Source organism: Aedes albopictus, chromosome 1, assembly GCF_035046485.1.
Source record: "Aedes albopictus strain Foshan chromosome 1, AalbF5, whole genome shotgun sequence".
NCBI lineage: Eukaryota > Metazoa > Arthropoda > Insecta > Diptera > Culicidae > Aedes > Aedes albopictus.
Window position 1 is genome coordinate 305373190 of NC_085136.1, and position 24508 is coordinate 305397697.

The following is a 24508-nucleotide window of genomic DNA, read 5'->3' on the forward strand; positions in this document are numbered from 1 at the left end:
TGACAAGAGTGATGGGAGGGGGTAAAACTGCACATTAATGTGGGGTTTGAATTGGAAGTTGATTAGAACTATTCGAATTCTAGTAGGAATTCCATGAGGAATTTCAGAAAGAATTTAAGGAGGTATTTCAGGAGCCTTTCCTTGTAGAATTGTAAAGGAATTCTAGAGGAAATCCAGGTGGAATTCCAGAGGAATCCCATGAGGAATTCCAGAGAAATTCCAGGAGAAATTCCAGAGGAACTCTAGCAAAAATTCCAGAGGAATTCTTGGAGAAATTCCAGAGGATTTGCTGCAGAAATTCCAGAGTATTTCCAGCAGAGATTCCAGAGGAATTCCTAGAGATATTCCAGAGAAATTCCTAGAGGAATTCCAGAGGAATTCCTGGAGGAATTCAGGAGGAATTCCTGGAGGAATTCCAGAGGAATTCCAGAGGAATTCCAGAGGAATTCCTGGAGGAACTCCAGAGGAATTCCTGGAGGAATTTCAGAGGAATTCCAGGAGGAATTCCAGAGGAATTCCAGGAGGAATTCCAGAGGAATTCCAGGAGGAATTCCAGAGGAATTCCAGGATGAATTCCAGAGGAATTCCAGGAGGAATTTCAGAGGAATTCCAGGAGAAATTCCAGAGGAATTCCAGGAGAAATTCCAGAGGAATTCCTGGAGGAATTCCAGAGAAATTCCTGAAGGAATTCCAGAGGAATTCCTGGAGGAATTCCAGAGGAATTCCAGGAGGAATTCCAGAGGAATTCCAGGAGGAATTCCAGAGGAATTCCAGGAGGAATTCCAGAGGAATTCCAGGAGGAATTCCAGAGGAATTCCAGGAGGAAGTCCAGAGGAATTCCAGAAGGAATTCCAGAGGAATTCCAGAAGGAATTCCAGAGGAATTCCAGGAGGAATTCCAGAGGAATTCCAGGAGGAATTCCAGAGGAATTCCAGGAGGAATTCCAGAGGAATTCCAGGAGGAATTCCAGAGGAATTCCAGGAGGAATTCCAGAGGAATTCCAGGAGGAATTCCAGAGGAATTCCAGGAGGAATTCCAGAGGAATTCCAGGAGGAATTCCAGAGGAATTCCAGGAGGATTTCCAGAGGAATTCCAGGAGGAATTCCAGAGGAATTCCAGGAGGAATTCCAGAGGAATTCCAGGAGGAATTCCAGAGGAATTCCAGGAGGAATTCCAGAGGAATTCCAGGAGGAATTCCAGAGGAATTCCAGGAGGAATTCCAGAGGAATTCCAGGAGGAATTCCAGAGGAATTCCAAAAGGAATTCCACAGGAATTCCAAGAGGAATTCCAGAGGAATTCCAAGAGGAATTCCAGAGGAATTCCAAGAGGAATTCCAGAGGAATTCCAGGAGGAATTCCAGAGGAATTCCAGGAGGAATTCCAGAGGAATTCCAGGAGGAATTCCAGAGGAATTCCAGGAGGAATTCCAGAGGAATTCCAGGAGGAATTCCAGAGGAATTCCAGGAGGAATTCCAGAGGAATTCCAGGAGGAATTCCAGAGGAATTCCAGGAGGAATTCCAGAGGAATTCCAGGAGGAATTCCAGAGGAATTCCAGGAGGAATTCCAGAGGAATTCCAGGAGGAATTCCAGAGGAATTCCAGGAGGAATTCCAGAGGAATTCCAGGAGGAATTCCAGAGGAATTCCAGGAGGAATTCCAGAGGAATTCCAGGAGGAATTCCAGAGGAATTCCAGGAGGAATTCCAGAGGAATTCCAGGAGGAATTTTAGAGGAATTCCAGGAGGAATTCCAGAGGAATTCCAGGAGGAATTCCAGAGGGATTCCAGGAGGAATTCCAGAGGGATTCCAGGAGGAATTCCAGAGGGATTCCAGGAGGAATTCCAGAGGAATTTCAGGAGGAATTCCAGAGGAATTTCAGGAGGAATTCCAGAGGAATTCCAGGAGGAATTCCAGAGGAATTCCAGGAGGAACTCCAGGAGGAATTCCAGGAGGAATTCCAGAGGAATTCCAGAGGAATTCCAGAGGAATTCCAGAGGAATTCCAGGAGGAATTCCAGAGGAATTCCAGGAGGAATTCCAGAGGAATTCCAGGAGGAATTCCAGAGGAATTCCAGGAGGAATTCCAGAGGAATTCCAGGAGGAATTCCAGAGGAATTCCAGGAGGAATTCCAGAGGAATTCCAGGAGGAATTCCAGAGGAATTCCAGGAGGAATTCCAGAGGAATTCCAGGAGGAATTCCAGAGGAATTCCAGGAGGAATTCCAGAGGAATTCCAGGAGGAATTCCAGAGGAATTCCAGGAGGAATTCCAGAGGAATTCCAGGAGAAATTCCAGAGGAATTCCAGGAGGAATTCCAGAGGAATTCCAGGAGGAATTCCAGAGGAATTCCAGGAGGAATTCCAGAGGAATTCCAGGAGGAATTCCAGAGGAATTCCAGGAGGAATTCCAGAGGAATTCCAGGAGGAATTCCAGAGGAATTCCAGGAGGAATTCCAGAGGAATTCCAGGAGGAATTCCAGAGGAATTCCAGGAGGAATTCCAGAGGAATTCCAGGAGGAATTCCAGAGGAATTCCAGGAGGAATTCCAGAGGAATTCCAGGAGGAATTCCAGAGGAATTCCAGGAGGAATTTCAGAGGAATTCCAGGAGGAATTCCAGAGGAATTCCAGGAGGAATTCCAGAGGAATTCCAGGAGGAATTCCAGGAGGAATTCCAGAGGAATTCCAGGAGGAATTCCAGAGAAATTCCAGGAGGAATTCCAGAGAAATTCCAGGAGGAATTCCAGAGGAATTCCAGGAGGAATTCCAGAGGAATTCCAGGAGGAATTCCAGAGGAATTCCAGGAGGAATTCCAGAGGAATTCCAGGAGGAATTCCAGAGGAATTCCAGGAGGAATTCCAGAGGAATTCCAGGAGGAATTCCAGAGGAATTCCAGGAGGAATTCCAGAGGAATTCCAGGAGGAATTCCAGAGGAATTCCAGGAGGAATTCCAGAGGAATTCCAGGAGGAATTCCAGAGGAATTCCAGGAGGAATTCCAGAGGAATTCCAGGAGGAATTCCAGAGGAATTCCAGGAGGAATTCCAGAGGAATTCCAGGAGGAATTCCAGAGGAATTCCAGGGGTGAATTCCAGAGGAATTCCAGGGGGAATTCCAGAGCAATTCCAGGGGGAATTCCAGAGGAATTCCAGAGGGAATTCCAGAGGAATTCCAGGGGGAATTCCAGAGGTATTCCAGGGGGAATTCCAGAGGTATTCCAGGGGGAATTCCAGAGGAATTCGAGGGGGAATTCCAGAGGAATTCCAGGGGGAATTCCAGAGGAATTCCAGGGGGAATTCCAAAGGAATTCCAGGGGGAATTCCAAAGGAATTCCAGGGGGAATTCCAAAGGAATTCCAGGGGGAATTCCAAAGGAATTCCAGGGGGAATTCCAGAGGAATTCCAGGGGGAATTCCAGAGGAATTCCAGGGGGAATTCCAGAGGAATTCCAGGGGGAATTCCAGAGGAATTCCAGAGGAATTCCAGGGGGAATTCCAGAGGAATTCCAGGGGGAATTCCAGAGGAATTCCAGGGGGAATTCCAGAGGAATTCCAGGGGGAATTCCAGAGGAATTCCAGGGGGAATTCCAGGGGGAATTCCAGAGGAATTCCAGGAGGAATTCCAGAGGAATTCCAGGGGGAATTCCAGAGGAATTCCAGGGGGAATTCCAGAGGAATTCCAGGGGGAATTCCAGAGGAATTCCAGGGGGAATTCCAAAGGAATTCCAGGGGGAATTCCAGAGGAATTCCAGAGGAATTCCAGGGGGAATTCCAAAGGAATTCCAGGGGGAATTCCAGAGGAATTCCAGGGGGAATTCCAGAGGAATTCCAGGGGGAATTCCAGAGGAATTCCAGGGGGAATTCCAGAGGAATTCCAGGGGGAATTCCAGAGGAATTCCAGGGGGAATTCCAGAGGAATTCCAGGGGGAATTCCAGAGGAATTCCAGGGGGAATTCCAGAGGAATTCCAGGGGGAATTCCAGAGGAATTCCAGGGGGAATTCCAGAGGAATTCCAGGGGGAATTCCAGAGGAATTCCAGGGGGAATTCCAGAGGAATTCCAGGGGGAATTCCAGAGGAATTCCAGGGGGAATTCCAGAGGAATTCCAGGGGGAATTCCAGAGGAATTCCAGGGGGAATTCCAGAGGAATTCCAGGGGGAATTCCAGAGGAATTCCAGGGGGAATTCCAGAGGAATTCCAGGGGGAATTCCAGAGGAATTCCAGGGGGAATTCCAGAGGAATTCCAGGGGGAATTCCAGAGGAATTCCAGGGGGAATTCCAGAGGAATTCCAGGGGGAATTCCAGAGGAATTCGGAATTCCAGGGGGAATTCCAGAGGAATTCCAGGAGGAATTCCAGAGGAATTCCAGGAGGTATTCCAGAGGAATTCCAGGAGGAATTCCAGAGGAATTCCAGGAGGAATTCCAGAGGAATTCCAGGAGGAATTCCAGAGGAATTCCAGGAGGAATTCCAGAGGAATTCCAGGAGGAATTCCAGAGGAATTCCAGGAGGAATTCCAGAGGAATTCCAGGAGGAATTCCAGAGGAATTCCAGGAGGAATTCCAGAGGAATTCCAGGAGGAATTCCAGAGGAATTCCAGGAGGAATTCCAGAGGAATTCCAGGAGGAATTCCAGAGGAATTCCAGGAGGAATTCCAGAGGAATTCCAGGAGGAATTCCAGAGGAATTCCAGGAGGAATTCCAGAGGAATTCCAGGGGGAATTCCAGAGGAATTCCAGGGGGAATTCCAGAGGAATTCCAGGGGGAATTCCAGAGGAATTCCAGGGGGAATTCCAGAGGAATTCCAGGGGGAATTCCAGAGGAATTCCAGGGGGAATTCCAGAGGAATTCCAGGGGGAATTCCAGAGGAATTCCAGGGGGAATTCCAGAGGAATTCCAGGGGGAATTCCAGAGGAATTCCAGGGGGAATTCCAGAGGAATTCCAGGGGGAATTCCAGAGGAATTCCAGGGGGAATTCCAGAGGAATTCGGAATTCCAGGGGGAATTCCAGAGGAATTCCAGGAGGAATTCCAGAGGAATTCCAGGAGGTATTCCAGAGGAATTCCAGGAGGAATTCCAGAGGAATTCCAGGAGGAATTCCAGAGGAATTCCAGGAGGAATTCCAGAGGAATTCCAGGAGGAATTCCAGAGGAATTCCAGGAGGAATTCCAGAGGAATTCCAGGAGGAATTCCAGAGGAATTCCAGGAGGAATTCCAGAGGAATTCCAGGAGGAATTCCAGAGGAATTCCAGGGGGAATTCCAGAGGAATTCCAGGGGGAATTCCAGAGGAATTCCAGGGGGAATTCCAGAGGAATTCCAGGGGGAATTCCAGAGGAATTCCAGGGGGAATTCCAGAGGAATTCCAGGGGGAATTCCAGAGGAATTCCAGGGGGAATTCCAGAGGAATTCCAGGGGGAATTCCAGAGGAATTCCAGGGGGAATTCCAGAGGAATTCCAGGGGGAATTCCAGAGGAATTCCAGGGGGAATTCCAGAGGAATTCGGAATTCCAGGGGGAATTCCAGAGGAATTCCAGGAGGAATTCCAGAGGAATTCCAGGAGGTATTCCAGAGGAATTCCAGGAGGAATTCCAGAGGAATTCCAGGAGGAATTCCAGAGGAATTCCAGGAGGAATTCCAGAGGAATTCCAGGAGGAATTCCAGAGGAATTCCAGGAGGAATTCCAGAGGAATTCCAGGAGGAATTCCAGAGGAATTCCAGGAGGAATTCCAGAGGAATTCCAGGAGGAATTCCAGAGGAATTCCAGGAGGAATTCCAGAGGAATTCCAGGAGGAATTCCAGAGGAATTCCAGGAGGAATTCCAGAGGAATTCCAGGAGGAATTCCAGAGGAATTCCAGGAGGAATTCCAGAGGAATTCCAGGAGGAATTCCAGGAGGAATTCCAGGAGGAATTCCAGGAGGAATTCCAGGAGGAATTCCAGGAGGAATTCCAGGAGGAATTCCAGGAGGAATTCCAGGAGGAATTCCAGGAGGAATTCCAGGAGGAATTCCAGGAGGAATTCCAGGAGGAATTCCAGGAGGAATTCCAGGAGGAATTCCAGGAGGAATTCCAGGAGGAATTCCAGGAGGAATTCCAGGAGGAATTCCAGGAGGAATTCCAGGAGGAATTCCAGGAGGAATTCCAGGAGGAATTCCAGGAGGAATTCCAGGAGGAATTCCAGGAGGAATTCCAGGAGGAATTCCTGGAGGAATTCCAGGAGGAATTCCGGAGGAATTCCAGGAGGAATTCCAGGAGGAATTCCAGGAGGAATTCCAGGAGGAATTCCAGGAGGAATTCCAGGAGGAATTCCAGGAGGAATTCCAGGAGGAATTCCAGGAGGAATTCCAGGAGGAATTCCAGGAGGAATTCCAGGAGGAATTCCAGGAGGAATTCCAGGAGGAATTCCAGGAGGAATTCCAGGAGGAATTCCAGGAGGAATTCCAGGAGGAATTCCAGGAGGAATTCCAGGAGGAATTCCAGGAGGAATTCCAGGAGGAATTCCAGGAGGAATTCCAGGAGGAATTCCAGGAGGAATTCCAGGAGGAATTCCAGGAGGAATTCCAGGAGGAATTCCAGGAGGAATTCCAGGAGGAATTCCAGAGGAATTCCAGGAGGAATTCCAGAGGAATTCCAGGAGGAATTCCAGAGGAATTCCAGGAGGAATTCCAGAGGAATTCCAGGAGGAATTCCAGAGGAATTCCAGGAGGAATTCCAGAGGAATTCCAGGAGGAATTCCAGAGGAATTCCAGGAGGAATTCCAGAGGAATTCCAGGAGGAATTCCAGAGGAATTCCAGGAGGAATTCCAGAGGAATTCCAGGAGGAATTCCAGAGGAATTTCAGGAGGAATTCCAGAGGAATTCCAGGAGGAATTCCAGAGGAATTCCAGGAGGAATTCCAGAGGAATTCCAGGAGGAATTCCAGGAGGAATTCCAGAGGAATTCCAGGAGGAATTCCAGAGGAATTCCAGGAGGAATTCCAGAGGAATTCCAGGAGGAATTCTAGAGGAATTCCAGGAGGAATTCTAGAGGAATTCCAGGAGGAATTCCAGAGGAATTCCAGGAGGAATTCCAGAGGAATTTCAGGAGGAATTCCAGATGAATTCCAGGGGGAATTCCAGATGAATTCCAGGGGGAATTCCAGAGGAATTCCAGGGGGAATTCCAGAGGAATTCCAGGGGGAATTCCAGAGGAATTCCAGGGGGAATTCCAGAGGAATTCCAGGGGGAATTCCAGAGGAATTCCAGGGGGAATTCCAGAGGAATTCCAGGGGGAATTCCAGAGGAATTCCAGGGGGAATTCCAGAGGAATTCCAGGGGGAATTCCAGAGGAATTCCAGGGGGAATTCCAGAGGAATTCGGAATTCCAGGGGGAATTCCAGAGGAATTCCAGGGGGAATTCCAGAGGAATTCCAGGGGGAATTCCAGAGGAATTCCAGGGGGAATTCCAGAGGAATTCCAGGGGGAATTCCAGAGAAATTCCAGGGGGAATTCCAGAGGAATTCCAGGGGGAATTCCAGAGGAATTCCAGGGGGAATTCCAGAGGAATTCCAGGGGGAATTCCAGAGGAATTCGGAATTCCAGGGGGAATTCCAGAGGAATTCCAGGGGGAATTCCAGAGGAATTCCAGGGGGAATTCCAGAGGAATTGCTGGAGGAATTCCAGAGGAATTCCTGGAGGAATTCCAGAGGAATTCCTGGAGGAATTCCAGAGGAATACCTGGAGGAATTCCAGAGGAATTCCTGAAGGAATTCCAGAGGAATTCCAGGAGGAATTCCAGAGGAATTTCAGGAGGAATTCCAGAGGAATTCCAGGAGGAATTCCTGCGGAATTCCAGAAGGAATTCCAGCGGAATTCCAGAAGGAATTCCAGCGGAATTCCAGAAGGAATTCCACCTGAATTCCAGAAGGAATTCCAGCGGAATTCCAGAAGGAATTCCACCTGAATTCCAGAAGGAATTCCAGCGGAATTCCAGAAGGAATTCCAGCGGAATTTCAGCGGAATTCCACGAGGAATTCCTGCGGAATTCCAGGAGGAAATCCAGCGGAATTCCAGAAGGAATTCCAGCGGAATGCCAGGAGGAATTCCAGTGGAATTCTACGAGGAATTCCAGCGGAATTCCAGGAGGAATTCCAGCGGAATTCCAGGAGGAATTCCAGCGGAATTCCAGGAGGAATTCCAGCGGAATTCCAGGAGGAATTCCAGCGGAATTCCAGGAGGAATTCCAGCGGAATTCCAGGAGGAATTCCAGCGGAATTCCAGGAGGAATTCCAGCGGAATTCCAGCGGAATTCCAGGAGGAATTCCAGAGGAATTCCAGGAGGAATTCCAGTGGAATTCCAGGAGAAATTCCAGAGGAATTCCTACAGGAATTTCAGGGGAATTCCTGGAGGAAATTCAGAGGAATTCCTGGAGGATTTCTAGGAGGACTCAAGGAGGAATTCCAGGAGGATTCCTAGAGTTATTCCAGAGTAATTTCAGAGGATTCCATGAGGAATTCTAAGAGAAAGGATTCTGTCCGGAATCCTGACAAGGATTCTGTTCGAAATCCTGACAAGGATTTTGTGCGGAATCCTGATAAGTATTTTGTCCGGAGTTCTGGCAAGGATTCTGTTCGGAATCCTAACAACGATTCTGTCGGAATCCTTGACAGGATTCTGTTGGAATCTTTGAAAAATCCTGACAAAGTTTCTGTCCAGAGTTCGGGCTAGATTTCTGTCCGGTGAGCTGACAAGGAAGTTATCTGAAATACCGACAGGTATTTTGTACGAAATTCTGACAAAGTTTTTCTAAAGGTATCACCAAGTGTTGCTCCTGAGGTTCCTGCAATGTTTGGAAGTGGAAACGCACTAAGTGAATCGCATATATCTTTATCTAACGATAAGGAGGGAATACCCAAAAAGTTTTCCCTTCCACCATGACCCTTCGAGAACCCAATCAAATTACCGCGTCGAAAGCATAATGAAGTAATACGTAACGGTCGACCGAGCGAAATCTGCCAGCGAAAGATGGATGGTGGTCCGGGGAAAGTTGCCATTCATGCGTTTGCTGGCCCAGTTAGTAGCTGGGTATAGTCAGCTTTTCCTTCCCCTGCCGCCTGTAGCAGGGATTGAAACGCCATGAGCTGGACTATGATCCTCTGAATCCCGAAGGAATCCGTGTGTGGGCGGAAACCGTGGCCATGACGATGCGTAACGAGCTGTCAGGAACCTTCATCGGAGTAAATTTTTTGGGCGTTTTTTTTTATACATCGGGGTTAGGAGGGTCAATGAGTGAGCAAAATATTTTGCAAATAAGGGATACAGGGTTGGAAAGTTTTGCTGAAAATTCAAATTTTGGTCGTGGTATTGGCGAACGTTGGAGAAACTCGGAAATGGTTATTAATTCGATAGATTCTAGCTAGTCATATTGCGAAGCAAACCCAAAAAAGGTTCGCTTGTGCGTGCATTGACGCTGTTACAAAATCTCAAATCCCGTTCATAAGCAGCTGACAAACTGTTGTTCATAAATCAAAATTATCTTCACTGCAGTGACAAAACCCCATCGCCCAGAGCCGTCAATCTATAAATACTGTCAAGGTCACCACCACCAGCATACGTTCTTTGCCTGACATGAATTATTACAGCATTTAATTATCTAAAACTATCTCAATAATGGCTTCCAACGAGCTCTAACTCTTCAGGACTGACCCCCGATTGCTACCAACCAGACTACCACCAGAGAAGCTAAAAGTTACAAAACTACAAATCACCACCTCTTCATCACATTCTGTAGGTGGTCTTTGGGTAGTTTGGTTGACTGCAGTGAAACCCCCAACATCTTCCATCGTCGTTCGTTGTGTCGTCCTCTACCTAAAGATAGACAGCATTTGCTGCATGTCGGTTCGGGATCCAACCATTAATTATCGTTGATTTATGCGGTCCGATGCGATCCCGTCCAGAGACCAACTGGAGAGAACCACCGGAGAGTCTCAAGAGCATCAGGTCCCTGATTCCGAAACTTCGTAAGTCTATCTTTGGAGGATTCCACAAGTGTGTCTAGGACTCTAGGTACAACGATTAGACTACGTATTTTCTGGACTTTCTTTCTGCTTTGGATAGTCCGGATTTGGACAGCCGTCAGTAGCAGGCGAAAGAACGTTTTAAACATAACAAGACATTTGGGAAATTTCCCTTGAATAAGAGATAATGGCTGATATAGCCGATGCGGTAGGTGCGTGAGTATTCATCATGACCATGCCGAGGGTGACGGGTTCGATTCCGAAACTTTTCGTGATGCGAATTGCCTCAACTTCCTTGGGGGTAAAGCATCATAAAATAAAAAAAGTAAAAAATAAATAAAAGAAATAAAAAAATAAAAATAGGACAAAAAGTTAAGACATTGCGCTAGGAAGAGAGAGGAAAGAAACTAGTTACTACAACCCTATAACATTCCGGCAAGACGGATCTCAAGTTCGATTGCTGCCCTCTTCTCGTCCTGATGAATCATTAATGTATCAATTTTCCGGATATTGAGGTACAAAGCACTTGTCGATAGTTATCCTCCGTATTCCGTGATGCCGTACTCTAGCTAGCAAAAAATCTCTGACTGGAAATCACTACTGAGAGAAGAACCATGTTTCTGCTTTTTCAAGACCATTCGAAAGACTCAAGATCGAACCAGCAGTAGGAGCAGAGCCAAAACGGCAAGGCCCGGTTTATTTGTACATTGTCCAAGTTTCACAGAAAAGAAGAAAGAGATAAAACTCTCCGGTCTCCAGTGCTGGCGCTGGGGACAGTCCGTAAGAACAAAAGATGGGAAGGCATTTAGCATCGGTTGCACAGATAAAACGACGACAACCAGGGAACCGGGAAACCGAAGAAAATAACATAAATGCTATAGAGTCCAACACAAGAAGAGTCCTACGAATGCACCTCACCGAATTGCCCCCACCACCGAAGCTATGGTTCAAATAGAAGTGGTTCAGACGGGGACAAAGGAGAAAATTAAATCACAGAAGCAACTCTCTGTTTCTCTGCTCGCCACCACTGCTGCTGTTGCTGCTTCTGCAACTCCTAGGGGACAGCGTCTGTCACTGAACAACCAAACAAGAACGAAAAAGAGAGCTCTAATCGAGCAAAATTGGGATTTCCTCTGATGGGAATCTACCAAGACCTCTCTCTCTCTCTCGATGAGGTTGGTGGGGCTGCTCCGCAACTCTACCATTATTGATTGTGGATTATTTGCTTTGTTTTTGCAATCAGTTTTAAAACCTGTGAGTCTCTCAAATGTATGGTAGCTTTAAATAAATTAGTGTGTTGATTTGCTTTTGAAAGTTTAATAAGGGTTCAAAACTGATTCCGCCAGGGATTGCTTCAAGAATTTCTTCAGCGATTCTTCCAGGTGATCCTTCTGCGTTTTTTCCACGATATTCCTTGGAACATTCCACCAGTGATTCCCCATGGATTCTCCTAGGGATGCTTTCAGAGTTTTCTCCAAGCAAATGATTAAAGAAGCATCTTAGAATTCTATCAAACATTTATTCGGAAACTCTTCCAAGAAGTCCTACATCTTTTTTCCAATGGATAACTTTACGATCAACATCTTGGCATTTGGTGATCTAGCTTGAAGTTTTTGCAGACGATCCACTTGGGATTCTGTAGAGAATCCTCTCGGGATTCTGCAGAGAATCCTCTCGGAATTCTGTAAATGATCCTTTCGAGATTCTGTAGAGAATCCTCTCGAGATTCTGCAGAGAATCTTCTCAGGATTCTGCAGAGAATCCTCTCGGGATTCTGCAGAGAATCCTCTCGGCATTCTGCAGAGTGTCCTCTCTGGATTCTGTAAAGAATCCTCTCTGGATTCTGCAGAGAATCCTCTCGGGATTCTGCAGAGGATCCTCTCGGGATTCTGCAGAGAATCCTCTCGGGATTCTGCAGAGGATCCTCTCGGGATTCTGCAGATAATCCTCTCATGATTCTGCAGGTAATCCTCTCGAGATTCTGCTAAGAATCCTCTCTATATTCTGCAGAAAATCCTCTCGAGATTCTGCAAAGAATCCTCTCTATATTCTGCAGAAAATCCTCTCGGGATTCTGCAGAAAATCCTCTCGGGATTCTGCAGAAAATCCTCTCGGGATTCTGCAGAAAATCCTCTCGGGATTCTGCAGAAAATCCTCTCGGGATTCTGCAGAGAATCCTCTCGGGATTCTGCAGAAAATCCTCTTGGGATTCTGCAGAGAATCCTCTCGGGATTCTGCAGAGAATCCTCTCAGGATTCTGTACAGAATCCTCTTGGGATTCTGCAGAGAATCCTTTCAGGATTCTGCAGAGATTCCTCTCAGGGTTCTGCAGAGAATCCTCTCAGGATTCTGCAGAGAATCCTCTCAGGATTCTGCAGAGAATCCTCTCAGGATTCTGCAGAGAATCCTCTCAGGATTCTGCAGAGAATCCTCTCAGGATTCTGCAGAGAATCCTCTCAGGATTCTGCAGAGAATCCTCTCAGGATTCTGCAGAGAATCCTCTCAGGATTCTGCAGAGAATCCTCTCAGGATTCTGCAGAGAATCCTCTCGTAATTCTGCACAGAATCCTCTCGGAATTCTGCACAGAATTCTCTCAGAATTCTGCACAGAATCCTCTCGGAATTCTGCACAGAATCCTCTCGGAATTCTGCACAGCATCCTCTCGGAATTCTGCACAGCATCCTCTCGGAATTCTGCACAGAATCCTCTCGGAATTCTGCACAGAATCTTCAAGGAAATCTGCAGAGAATCCTCTCGGCACTATGCAGAGAATCCTCTCGGAACGCTGCAAAGAATCCTTTTGGGATTCTGCAGAGAATCCTCTCGGGATTCTGCAGAGAATCCTCTCGGGATTCTGCAGAGAATCCTCTCGGGATTCTGCAGAGAATCCTCTCGGGATTCTGCAGAGAATCCTCTCGGGATTCTGCAGAGAATCCTCTCGGGATTCTGCAGAGAATCCTCTCGGGATTCTGCAGAGAATCCTCTCGGGATTCTGCAGAGAATCCTCTCGGGATTGTGCAGAGAATCCTCTCGGGATTCTGCAGAGAATCCTCTCGGGATTCTGCAGAGAATCCTCTCGGGATTCTGCAGAGAATCCTCTCGAGATTCTGAAGAGAATCCTCTCGGGATTCTGAAGAAAATCCTCTCAGGATTCTGCAGAGAATCCTCTCAGGATTCTGCAGAGAATCCTCTCAGGATTCTGCAGAGAATCCTCTCAGGATTCTGCAGAGAATCCTCTCAGGATTCTGCAGAGAATCCTCTCAGGATTCTGCAGAGAATCCTCTCAGGATTCTGCAGAGAATCCTCTCAGGATTCTGCAGAGAATCCTCTCAGGATTCTGCAGAGAATCCTCTCAGGATTCTGCAGAGAATCCTCTCAGGATTCTGCAGAGAATCCTCTCAGGATTCTGCAGAGAATCCTCTCGTAATTCTGCACAGAATCCTCTCGGAATTCTGCACAGAATCCTCTCGGAATTCTGCACAGCATCCTCTCGGAATTCTGCACAGCATCCTCTCGGAATTCTGCACAGAATCCTCTCAGAATTCTGCACAGAATCCTCTCGGAATTCTGCACAGAATCCTCTTAGAATTCTGCACAGAATCTTCAAGGAAATCTGCAGAGAATCCTCTCGGAACGCTGCAAGGAATCCTCTCGGGATTCTGCAGAGAAACCTCTCGGGATTCTGCAGAGAAACCTCTCGGGATTCTGCAGAAAATTCTCTCGGAATTCTGCAGAGAATCCTCTCGGGATTCTGCAGAGAGTCCTCTCGGAATTCTGCACAGAATCCTCTCGGAATTCTGCACAGAATGCTCTCGGAATTCTGCACAGAATCCTCTCGGAATTCTGCACAGAATCTTCAAGGAAATCTGCAGAGAATCCTCTCGGCACTATGCAGAGAGTCCTCTCGGAACGCTGAAAAGAATCCTTTTGGGATTCTGCAGAGAATCTTCTCGGGATTCTGCAGAGAATCCTCTCTGGATTCTGCAGAGAATCCTCTCGGGATTCTGCAGAGAATCCTCTCGGGATTCTGCAGATAAACCGCTTGGGATTCTGCAGAGGATCCTCTCGGGATTCTGCAAAGAATCCTCTCGGGATTCTACAAAGAATCCTTTCGGGATTCTGCAAAGAATCCTCTCGGGATTCTGCAAAGAATCCTCTCGGTATTCTGCAGAGAATCCTCTCGGTATTCTGCAGAGAATCCTCTCGGTATTCTGCAGAGAATCCTCTCAGGATTTTGCAGAGAATCCTCTCGGGATTCTGCAGAGCATCCTCTCGGGATTCTGCAGAGAATCCTCTCGGTATTCTGCAGAGAATCCTCTCGGTATTCTGCAGAGAATCCTCTCGGGATTGTGCAGAGAATCCTCTCGGGATTCTGCAGAGAATCCTCTCGGGATTCTGCAGAGAATCCTCTCGGTATTCTGCAGAGAATCCTCTCGGTATTCTGCAGAGAATCCTCTCAGGATTTTGCAGAGAATCCTCTCGGGATTCTGCAGAGCATCCTCTCGGGATTCTGCAGAGAATCCTCTCGGGATTGTGCAGAGAATCCTCTCGGGATTCTGCAGAGAATCCTCTCGGGATTCTGCAAAGAATCCTCTCGGGATTCTACAAAGAATCCTTTCGGGATTCTGCAAAGAATCCTCTCGGGATTCTGCAAAGAATCCTCTCGGTATTCTGCAGAGAATCCTCTCGGTATTCTGCAGAGAATCCTCTCAGGATTTTGCAGAGAATCCTCTCGAGATTCTGCAGAGCATCCTCTCGGGATTCTGCAGAGAATCCTCTCGGGATTGTGCAGAGAATCCTCTCGGGATTCTGCAGAGAATCCTCTCGGGATTCTGCAGATAAACCGCTCGGGATTCTGCAGAGGATCCTCTCGGGATTCTGCAAAGAATCCTCTCGGGATTCTACAAAGAATCCTTTCGGGATTCTGCAAAGAATCCTTTCGGGATTCTGCAAAGAATCCTCTCGGGATTCTGGAGAGAATCCTCTCGGGATTCTGCAGAGAATCCTCTCGGGATTCTGCAGAGAATCCTCTCGGGATTCTGCAGAGAATCCTCTCGGGATTCTGCAGAGAATCCTCTCGGGATTCTGCAGAGAATCCTCTCGGGATTCTGCAGAGAATCCTCTCGGGATTGTGCAGAGAATCCTCTCGGGATTCTGCAGAGAATCCTCTCGGGATTCTGCAGAGAATCCTCTCGGGATTCTGCAGAGAATCCTCGCGGGATTCTGCAGATAAACCGCTCGGGATTCTGCAGAGGATCCTCTCGGGATTCTGCAAAGAATCCTCTCGGGATTCTACAAAGAATCCTTTCGGGATTCTGCAAAGAATCCTCTCGGGATTCTGCAAAGAATCCTCTCGGTATTCTGCAGAGAATCCTCTCGGTATTCTGCAGAGAATCCTCTCAGGATTTTGCAGAGAATCCTCTCGGGATTCTGCAGAGCATCCTCTCGGGATTCTGCAGAAACTTCTCTCGGGATTCTGCAAAGAATCCTCTCTGGATTCTGCAGAGAATCCACTCGGGATTCTGCAGAAAATCCTCTCGGGATTCTGCAGAGGATCCTCTCGGGATTCTGCAGAGAATCCTCTCAGGATTCTGCAGAGAATCTTTTCGGGGTTCTGCAGAGAATCCTTTTGGATTTCTGTAGAGAATCCTCTCGGGATTCTGCAGAGAATCCTCTCGGGATTCTGCAGGGAATCCTCTCGGGATTCTGCAGAGAATCCTCTCGGGATTCTGCAGAGAATCCTCTCGGGATTCTGCAGAGAATCCTCTCGGGATTCTGCAGAGAATCCTCTCATAATTTTTCAGAGTCCTCTCGGGACTCTGCAAAGAATCCTCTAAGGATTCTGCAGGTAATCCTCTCAGGATTCTTCAGAGAATCCTCTCATGATTCTGCAGAGAATCCTCTCGGGATTCTGCAGAGAATCCTCTCGGGATTCTGCAGAGAATCCTCTCGAAATTCTGCAGAGAATCCTTTCGGGATTTTGCAGAGAATCCTCTCGAGATTCTGCAGAGAATCCTCTCAGGATTCTGCAGATATTTCTCTCGGGATTCGGCGGAGAATCCTCTCAGGATTCTGCGGAGAATCCTCTCGGGATTCTGCAGAGAATCCTGTCATGATTCTGCAGAGAATCCTGTCATAATTCTGCAGAGAATCCTCTCGGGATTCTGCAGAGAATCCTCTCGGGATTCTGCAGATAATCCTCTCGGGATTCTGCGGAGAATCCTCTCGGGATTCTACAGAGAATCCTCTCGGAATTCTACAGAGAATCCTCTCGGGATTCTGCAGAGAATCCTCCCAGGATTCTGCAGAGAATCCTGACGAGATTCTTCAAAGAATCCCCTTATGATTTCTGCAGAGAATTCCCTCAAAATTCTTTAGGGAATCCACTCAGGATTCTGCAGAAAAACTTTTCGAGATTGTGCAGACTGGTCTCTCAGAATTCTCCAGAGAACCTTATATAAACAATTTAGAGTACGACAGCAGTATGACAGTAACTGTAGAAGCAGAACAGAAGCAAGACAGAAGCAGGGCAGAAGAAGAATAGTAACAGAAGCAAAGTAGAAGTCGATCAAGGCCAGAACAGAGACAGGTCAGAAACAGTGTGCAGACAGAACAAGTGCAGAGAAAAAAAACAGACCCACCTGTTACTCAGCTCGGAACAGAGCGCAATAGATGCAGTACAGAAGTAGAGCAGAAGATGGACAGAAACAGGGCAGAAAAAGAAAGCAGAACATAAGCAGACTGAAATCTGAGAAAAAAAAATACAAAAAAAAACAGGACCGCAGCATGACCGAAGCTAGACAGGAGCAGAGCTGTAACAGGGCAATATAATTGTGGAAGCAAGGTCGAAACAGGTCAGAAGCAGATCAGTATCAGGGCAGGAGTAACAGCAGAGTCGATGCAGGTCAGAAGCGTGGCAGAACACAAGAAGAATACAAATAAGGCAGAAAAAGAACAAAAGAAAAATAGAAACAGAGCAACAGAAAAGCAAAAGTACAGTGAATGAAAGAAAGAAGAAAAAAAGTAAAACATTAAAGGACCAACGTCAGAGAAGAACTAGAATGAAGCAAAACAACAGGACTAGAGCATGACAGAAGCTGGACAATAACAAAGTTACAGCAGGTTAAAATAAGTGTAGATGCAGGACAGGAGCAAGATAGAAGTAGGGCAGTAATTAGCAGGGCAGTTCAAGAGCAGAGCAAAGGCAATTCAGAAGCAGGGCAGAAGAGAGGCAAACAACGAAGAAGTAGAGCAGTATCAGGGAAAATCAAGAGCAGAGCAAAAGCAATTCAGGGTAAGAGTAAGAGTAGGATAAAAGTGGAACAAATGCAGAGACTGAAGTAGAACAAAATTAGAGCGGAAGTTAGACAGGTGTAGGGTAGAAGCAGTACAAGAGCAGAAGAGAAGAATAAGTGAAGCAGGGCATATGCAGAGAAGAAGCAAGTAGAATGCTAAAAAAGCAGACTGGGAGCAAACCGAGAGTAGAGAAAAATAGGAATAAAAAAAGGGCCGAAACATAGAACAAAGTTTGCAGATACGGAGTACAAGTAAGACAGAAACAAAAGAAAATATAGCAGGAGCAGACCGAAAGCAGAGAAGAAAAAAAAACAGGATTGGAGCATGAAGAATATATAGGAGCAGATCTGCAGTAATACAGAAGAAGTATAGAATCAGTCGTGAAGCAGAACAGAATCTGGGCTGATCAAGAACCGAGCCGGGGCAGGTCAGAAACAGGGCAGGAATTGGGTAGTAATAGAACAAGTACGAGACCGAAGTAGAATAAAAGCAGGACAAATGTAACACACAAGTACGGCAGAAACAGATTGGAAGCAAGGCATCAGTAGAAAGTAAACATTTCCAGAGAGGAAAAAACGGGTTCTTTATTCCAAAAGTTATTTTTTAATCTTATTTTTTCTATTAAAAGGTACATAACTGATTACACGCACTCAAAGAGGGTATTCTGCTTAAAGGGTTCGAAAAGTCGGTACAAGATTATTTTTCTAGTTTGTCTCACCTTTTCCTCAGTTTATAAAGTTCTTTCCTTCTGTCGTTTTCAAAACCTTCCATAATCGACCAACTTCTCAACAATGCTTATTTCTCCTCCGGGGACCAAGCCACGTCATTAATCACTTTGAAATAACAATATGACCTCCCACAGAGTCGTTACACTACCTTCCGGCGAATCTTTTAGTGCCCCTTGCTTTCGCTTTGCTTTATTACTGAAACACATCACAGTTAATTACCCTTTTGGAAGAGGTGGAAAATGACAGTCAGAATTGAACTGAATTTTTTCGTGACCTTCCCCACAATAGCTGCAGTGCACAGTAGTCGTTTTTTGGGAACGTCCTTGTGTGCTCCGACGCGAGCAATGGAAATCGTCCAAAGATTTTTGGAAATTCGTGTCGAAATGGGCTGCTCTTAGTAAACGATTTAAATTTTGTACGAAGCATTTTAAAATTGTAGTATTATTTATGAAAATAATATAAAGCTGATCATCCAAATCATTGGACAAACCCCACTTCACGGAAGGCCCTTGCTTAACCGCATCCCCGTTCGAAACAAATTGAGCAAACTTGTTCGTCGAACACAAAAACCACATCAATCGTTTGAATGTAATATCCTGCTTCTCCTCCCCCGTGCACTATCACCAACCATCTCTGAAAAGAAATTTCCACTTCACCGATAAAACGTGGAATCCAATCCGGATCCCGAATTGCCTCCGGCCGAGGGCAGGCAGCCCAATCGCACTTCCCGGTAGGATCCAGTCCTGATCAGATGAGAAGTACACAATTATATCCAGCCATGATTTTTTTCAACAAAAGCTGTTATTGAACTTGTACTGATAGTAGATTTATAGAAAAAACTCCAACATACTTGTTTTGTTTTTCAGTTTGACAAAACATTACAACTTATGGTATAATAATAACAAAATCATAACATAATTTGTTAAATACAGGTACTTCATAATAACAAAATTATGGCAGGTACTATTATCCAATGATAAAAACTTTTGATGTTTATTTCAAATTTATTGGCCCGAATGTGTAGAAAAATAACACAAAAAAAAATAATAAAAATTGAATAGTTATTTATGTAACGAGTTGCAAAAAGTTGATTTTTTCAGCACGAGTCGTACATTTATCCAACGAGCCTTGCCGAGTTGGATAAATACGAAGAGTGCTGAAAAAATCGAGTTTTGCAACGAGTTCCATACAAAATTTTATGCAATGATTTTTTCATAATGCAACCCATTTGAGTTGCATAATATTCATAATGCAACTCAAATGAGTTGCATTATGAACATTATACAACTATTTTTCATTATGCAACTCATTTCAGTTGCATAATGAGCCAGTTCGGAAAAATTGGCCGTTATGATACCAAAATAAGTTATATAAAATGTAAATTATTATACTGAATTGCATAAAATAAATTAAAATGACTTTCTAACATCAAATAGTTATAGTAAATATTTCCAAAAAAATATGTAATAAAATTTTTTAAACAATTATTTGAATAAAGAATGATTAAACATGTTTTGGTTCATTATGAATGTTTATATTAAGAATAACGATTATTAAAAATCCGGAATGAATATTTCCAATGAAATGAATGAATGTTTTTTTTTCAAAAATTTCATTTATTTCCAACTGAAGTTTTCGTAATTTGATTATAACCTTCTGTTCAGGCTTCCACGCACCCCGGAACGCTTCATTAGCTTGCCTGGCAGGAGCAGCAACAGCGTAGTAGCGTTACGCCCCATTCCATCTCACTTGATGGAAATCTATATCCCCGCAGGACGGGATCGATCTCTCGCTTCCTCCGTCTTGGAATTTAATTCGGAGTGGAGATGCTGATACCGACAGCCAGCCAGCCAGCAGTGCAGTGGTGGAGGAAGCGACAGTGAATAAATTAAAATCGATTCCGGGAAGAAGGTTTCCGCCCTCTTTGGCCACAGGCTGGCTAATCTCATTATATCAATATTTGAAAACAATTTTCGACGGATGGTGGACTGATTTGTGAGAGAGTAGACTGTTACATTGCCCAGAGCTTAGGATTTGGAAGCAGGGTTTTTTTTTTCTTTTTCCGAAATTCCAAAGGCGGGCTAGTAACTTTCCAAATAAAACGAATAAATTAAGCACTCTTGGTTGGGGTAATCTTATTTTTGTTCACAGTTCGATGATGAGCAGTCCAAGAGGCAAACCATGCGTTAAAACTGCGAGGATAAATACAAATGTCCAAGTGATTACTTTCGGATTTTTAAAAAAAGCACTACACTCTTTAAAGTCTAAACTAGAACTGAATCACTTAATTTATTCTTCTATCCTGGTAACCTAACTTCACTTGTAACTCACCGGGTCAGCCTGGGAAACAATGATGTCGCTGCACTGGTTCTCATCGAATTGTCACGTTTCAGGACTCCGGTTTCATCGTGACAAAGTTGCTTCGCGTGGCGTGGGAATTGGTGTCTCGATGATCTGGCAGGCTCGGATGAAACGTTGCATAGCACCGTATGGGAACTATGGTGCGTCAACTTAATTGATGAACTGGCAGGTTGTGATACAATGTTGTTTCAAGCCGTGTGGTAACTACGGTGCGTTGATGATGCTGTTAGATTACAGGTGACAACCTGAACATAACTCCCCCCTTTCTAGCTTGAACCGTCCCGGTTCAACCCGATATCAGTATCCATAGATGCAGATGGTTTGATAATAATTTTCGACCAGATTTTCCTTATCTCCTTGAACAGGTAAATACATATTATTAGAAAAATGATTATTATTAGTGTTCCTCCATTGGAAGCATGGCGATTTGTAGATTCTAAAGCATCGATCCTGTGCCTGTTGTTTATATGCAGCTCTTGTAAGGTTTGTGTTTCTGTCTTAATTGTTTTTGATTTGTTGATAAACGTTGATTGCAGTGGAAGTATTTCCAAATGATTGTTGTTATCGAATTCGAAATTTTGAAATGATTCATTATCTATTTGTATCGAACAGTTTCTGAAGCTGATAAGAAATGATCCTGTTAGATTTTTATTTCCAAACCCGCAACTGTTCTTCAATTGCACAGTTGAATATACATTTCGAATGAGTATTTTTCCACTTCCAATAGGTTTGATTTCATTGACTCTGTTGTACTTTTTGAATGGACAGTTACTAGGATTTCCTTTTAGTAATCGATGAATGCACGTGTCGTCGGAGACATTTTTCATTGTCTGTAATTTGCAAATAATATTTTGCTCGATGTTCACGCAAGTATCATTTGTTATAAATGTAACGTTGGTTCCTAATACTGCCTTCGTGAAATCAATTGCTATTACTTCGCCATTTACAGGTATGTTTTCTACAATAATTTGCTGGTAGGACCCAGGTAAGAATTTCGGAATTTTTATGAGAAACACAATGGATGATCCGTTGTAATAGGCTGCCGGTTCTAGAAACTCATAGACCTGTTCATCGTTGTTTATGGAGATTCCTGCGCGTTCCAAACTTTCGGCTATGTACTCGATTTCTGTTGTTTGAAGTATTCCTTTAGACAAAACGCCTACTTTAGCCATGACAATCGAGTCTGAGATGTCTTCCAAATGTCTTTGTACCACATCCAGGTTGAAGATTAACCTCTGGAAATGTTGAATATGTTCCCAGGAGACCTTCATATTTTTGTTTGATCTAATCTGATTCGTTAGTTTACCTAATTCTTCCTTTTCATTGAGAACTGTTTTTGTCAAGTTATTGATTCTTTCTTGAAACTGATTGTTTATTTTTATTTGGAGATTGTTTGATTCTATGAGGTTCTTGTTGGAATATTGTAAAAGGTTTATATTTTGATTTAAGTTTACTAAGTCATTGTTATCCAAATTCCCTGTTATTGTTTTAATTAAAGTGCCTAGAATATTGATTGCTCTTTTGGACTTTCTCCGAATGCTAAGCTTTTGTAGTGTCGCGTTTGTTTGACTAAATTTAATCTTCAAAATATCCTTAAAATCTCTGGTATGCAAGTTTGAATCTATCTGATTGATCATTATATCGTATTGTTGTAAAATCTCGTGAAATGTATTAAGAGTTATTTTATGAACCAACCAATCGTGTCCATTTGAAATGAAAGTTTTACCAACTTTTAGCGCTACAATACCCGGGTTGTTATTCAAATCGGTAATTTCTAAGTATGTGCCTTGTGCTGAAAAATAAAGGTATGAAGAAAGGATTGGGATTATGGATAGTATGGATAACATCCTCCGCAACATCGTGTCCGGACCTGTGAAAATAAACATAATTTTAGAATTTATTTCCATTTGTGGTCAAGTACCGGCATAATACTGAAAATTTTGATACAACTCCCAATATTTTTTTTTTCATTATTATTACTGATTATGCCAGTACTTTCAAATAATTTTCCGTTTCCTTTTCAATTTCGATTTATGAATTTTTCTGGAGTTCTGATCTATTATGCATACGTCCTTATTTTCTTTTACTTTAATTTCTGCATATCTTTCTTCGTGTTTCAGATTATTTCTCTTCCTTTGATAGACTGTTTTATTCTCTTCGAATTCTTCAGGTTCCTCTCTATTCAGGTTCAATTTTTCTAATTCTTTTTGTTTGCGTTCAATTTGTTTTTCCTTCATTTCTCGAAAAAACATTTCTTTTTGTCTTATTCTCTCATCGAGGTCCTGTGGTACAGTAGAATTATTACGTATTCCGTGAAATAATTCTCTAGGTGTTAAATTGGTTTGACTATGAATCGAGTCGTTGTAAATGGCCATGGCCAAATTAATTTTTGTAGATTCTGGAAGGTCTTTAGTTGAATTTTTGTTTGATAGAATGTTGTGTAGTTCCCTCAAGGTTCGATGAACAATTTCTACTACACCGTTTGAGGATGATTGACCTAGACTGGTGAAGTGGTATTCAATTTGATTCTCCTCTAAAAATTCTCTCATTGCAGCTGAAGTAAATGAGGCTTCGGAGTCCATGACAAGAGTTATTGGTTTCCCTAGCATTGTTATGAATTTGGAAAATGCTTGTATTATATGAACATGGTTTCGTGTTTTAATGGGTATAGCGATTGCTAACCTCGAAAATTTATCGCAAAATGTCAAGTACAATTTATTTCTCATTATAAAGATGTCAAGATGCACGATTTCCAATGGTTTTGATGGTATTTGAGTAAATTTGAATTTCATTTTGTACGGATGTCGCTCATATTTACTTTTTTGGCATAACTTGCACATATTTATGAAACGTGTGATCTTGGATTTCATTTTAGGAAAAAAGTATTCGGTTTTAATATGTTTAAAAGTTTCTACAATCCCTCTATGATTGTAGTTATGTCGCGCTTGAATAATCTGATCTTGTTCAATTTCTTCAGTAACATCGATTAACATTTTTTCCGTCCAGAACATTTTGAACGTTTTAGCTCTGGAAAAATAGTTTTTGTAAATAATTTGCAAACTTCGTAAAATATCAGTTTTGCAAAATAATCCATTTGTGCAGGTTGGGCTTGCATAGTCTTTCAGTATGTTAATCAGAATACCAGGACTAAAATTTAGTTTTTTGATTGTTACTCTCGTATGATGTGGAAAAATAATAGAAGTTTCTACACTATCTTCAGAAGATTGTTCTAAAACAATTTGGTTTCGAAATTCGTTCAACGGTTTTTCTGTACTAGGAATAAAGTCTCCATCATCCGTATCAGCCGAATGTTGTGTCATGCTATCTTCGCTGGTTGTATGTATTTCAGCTACTGTTGAATTTTCTGGTTCTATTCTTGATAATGCATCCGCGTTTCTATTCAAAGTGCCTTTTTTGTATGTAACGTCAAATTCATACTCTTCTAATTCTAGTTTCATATGTAATAACTTTCGATTTAAATCTTTCTTTTGTCTGAGCCATATCAAAGCTTTATGGTCAGTTCGTAACTGAAATTTTGTTCCATAAATGTATGGTCTAAAATGCTTTACAGCCCACACAATGGCAGCAAGTTCTTTTTCTGTGGCAGACCAATTACATTCTGTATCATTTAGGGTTCGCGATGCATATGCAATTGGATGTTCTTTTGAATCTTCGAATTTCTGTGAAAGAACCGCGCCAAGTGCAAAGTCGCTTGCATCGGTTTCAAGAATGAATGGCTTATCGAAATCTGGGTACCGTAAGATAGGGTCGGATGTAAGCAGTTGTTTGCAATCATCGAAACAATTTTTAAACTCCTCATTATGAATAATTTGTGCTCCCTTTTTCAAACATTTTGTTAAAGGTTTTGTTAGTTTCGCAAAGTCTTTTATAAACTTCCTATAATAACCAAGAAGTCCAAGAAACCCTTTTATTTGCTTTGTTGTTTTTGGTAAAGGCCAGGTTAAGATTTTTTCGATTTTGTTTGGATTTGGTTTGATACCATCTTCCGTTACAACATGACCAAGAAATTCACATTGTTTTTGCAAAAATTCGCATTTATCCACTTGTACCTTCAAATTGGCCTCAATCAATCTACGTAGCACTTTATTTAAATTATCCAAGTGTTGTTGCAGAGAATTTC

At 43.7% G+C, this 24508-nt stretch overlaps 1 protein-coding gene across 2 annotated transcripts in view; it reads left to right on the forward strand.

Moving 5' to 3' along the window:
* The window catches only part of LOC109417328 (uncharacterized protein DDB_G0283357-like), a 1264336-nt gene that overhangs the window by 846101 nt on the left and 393727 nt on the right, over positions 1–24508 (forward strand). The gene's annotated exons all lie outside the window — the stretch shown is intronic.